We start from the raw sequence: 2,758 nt of genomic DNA, 5'->3' as shown, positions 1-2,758 counted from the left end.
CATACCATGCTGTGGATACTATGATTTCTGCTATTCTTTGATACAGTTCAAATTCAAGATTAGAAAACAGTCCTTTACTGCCTACAGGGAAAGCAAATGTATAACTGCTACTCTCTTCCTTAATATTTGAAACTTAATAACCATTTTAAAAAGCAAATCAAATAGACGTGCAAAATAAGAAATAAAATATTACACAAACCCTTTGTATTTAACCATGAAGAAACATTTAAATTAAGAGGAAAAACAATAGCTCTTCCTCCTCCTCCTCCTTCTCCTCCTCCTCCTCTTCCTCATCATCACCACCATCATCTTCCTCCTTGTCCTTCTCCTGCTCCTGCTTCTGCCGCTGCTGCTTCTCCCCCTGTTCCCTTTTGTGAAGCGGCGGCTGAGGAGACCTCCCGGACTCGCCATGGCCAATGAAAAGCCAAAGGAAGGTGTCAAGAATGAAAACGACCACATTAATTTAAAGGTGGCAGGGCCAGTTAGTTCGGTGGTGCAATTTAAGATTAAGAGGCACACACCACTTAGTAAACTAATGAAAGCCTGTTGTGAACGACAGGATTTGTCAATGAGGCAGATCAGATTCCGATTTGATGGGCAACCAATCAATGAAACAGACACACCTGCACTGTTGGAAATGGAGGATGAACATACAATTGATGTATTCCAGCAGCAGACAGGAGGCGCTTACTAAAAAGAGAGCATGCAACTCCACTCCAGAACTGTGCTTCCAAGGAAAACAATACATTCACAATTGGAAAACCAAGATTTGGTTCATCCACATCCTGACTACTACAGTATAGTTTTCTCTCTTCTTTGATTCCCTTCCCCCATTCTTTTATTGTACATAAAGTAACTGGTGTATGTGCACAGGCATAATAAGTATTTTTTTTTAACTAAATGGCCGATGATTCCCCAGTTGATAAATGGTCAAAGGATATGAACAGACAGTTCTCAGATGAAGAAATTAAAGCCATCTATAGTCATATGAAAAATGCTCTAAATCATTATTGATTAGAGAAATGCAAATCAAAACATCTGTAAGGTACCACATCACACCTATCAGATTGGCCAACATGACAAAACAGGAAAATGATAAATGTTGGAGAAGATGTGGGAAAATTGGAACACTAATACATTGTTGGTGGAGTTGTGAAATGATCCAACCATTTTGGAGAACAATTTGGAACTATGCCCAAAGGGCTACAAAAATGTGCATACCCTTTGATCCAGCAATAGCACTTCTAGGGCTATATCCCAAAGAGATCAAACAAATGGGAAAAGGACCCACATGTACAAAAACATTCATAGCAGCTCTTTTTGTGGTGGCAAAGAATTGGAAATTGAGAGGATGCCCATCCATTGGGGAATGGCTGAGCAAGTTGTGGTACATGAATGTTATGGAATACTATTGTGCAATAAGAAATGATGAACAGGCTGCCTTCAGAAAAACCTGGAAAGACTTGTATGATCTGATGCTAACTGTAGTGAGCAGAACCAAGAGGACTTTGTACACAATAACAGCCATGTTATGCAATGACTAAGATTGTTAAACTGAACCCTTCTCAGCATTATGAGGATCTAGGACATCTCCAGAGGCCTTGGGATGGAAAATGCTGTCCACATCCAAAGAAAGAACTATGGAAGTTGAATTGCTATCACTTCTTTTTACCTTCTGTTGAGTTTTGTTTCATCTTTCTGATGGTTCCTCCCATTGGTTTTAATTTTTACTTATAATTTCACTAATGTGAAAATATGTTTAATGGGTATGTAAATGTAAAGCCTATATCAAATTGTGTGCTGTCTTGGGGAAGGTGGGGGGGGGGAGAAAGAGGGAGAAAAATTTTCAACTCAAAAGCATATGGAAGTGATTGTTGATAAATCAAAATAAATTAATAAAATTAAAAAAATTAAAAAAATTAAAAAAAACCTAAATGGCCAATGGTATGTTATGATCAACATCAAATGGAGATGGGGAGGGGAAAAAACAAACTGATTCTGTGAAAATATCCCTTTTCTCCATTAGTGGCATGCTCATTCAACTTTTTTCTTTATATTCCAGTAAGTAATGTTGCTCTCACTGTGTAACAACAACAACAACAGCAACAAAAAAACACCCACAAAAAAGTCCTTGCATACCTTGTTTGATTGGATAATTTCAATGTTTTTCTTTTATCATTGTAAAACCAAGGACGATTTTATAACTTTTTTGTACAGAGCTGTTACATGTAGGGCAATCTCTATCTCTCAGTAGGGATAAATTACTATAAAAAAAATTGATCCTAGATAGTTTTCCCTTCAAGTCAAGCATCTTGTTGTTTAAATAAACTTCTTGTTTAAAAAAAAAGGAAAAACAATAAAAATGCTTTTGTTATGAATTTCCACTCTGTTCTGTCTCTTTCTCTTCGTCTCTCTCTCTAATTCTGTGTTAGTCTTTTTCTATTTCTCAGTAATTGTAATATCTCTTTGATAGTTAGGACCTTATTAGGAAACACATCCACATAATTCTGCTTACCCATAACCACTACCTACTTCCTGCCTCCATATTAGAAAAACTCATATGATATCACTCAATCCTTGCCAGAATTCAAGATTTGTCAGACTTCTTGAAATTTTGATTCATGGTTTAATCTGACCTCAAATGCCTGGATACTTTAATGAATTCATCAGTTCTGTCCCCAAATAGTAGTATGTTTTTTATTCCATCCATATTGCAAAATGACACTTTTTTATGTAGCATAACATTTTTAGGAAGAAA

At 36.5% G+C, this 2,758-nt stretch overlaps 1 pseudogene; it reads left to right on the top strand.

Moving 5' to 3' along the window:
• The first annotated feature begins 409 nt into the window (after window positions 1-409).
• LOC110224026 (small ubiquitin-related modifier 3 pseudogene) lies at window positions 410-694 on the top strand (annotated as a pseudogene).
• The last annotated feature ends 2,064 nt before the right edge of the window (window positions 695-2,758 follow it).

This window comes from Phascolarctos cinereus, unplaced genomic scaffold (assembly GCF_003287225.1).
Source record: "Phascolarctos cinereus isolate Bilbo 61053 unplaced genomic scaffold, phaCin_HiC Scaffold_9;HRSCAF=440, whole genome shotgun sequence".
NCBI classification, from domain to species: domain Eukaryota; kingdom Metazoa; phylum Chordata; class Mammalia; order Diprotodontia; family Phascolarctidae; genus Phascolarctos; species Phascolarctos cinereus.
This window is presented reverse-complemented; position numbering and strand designations above follow the sequence as displayed.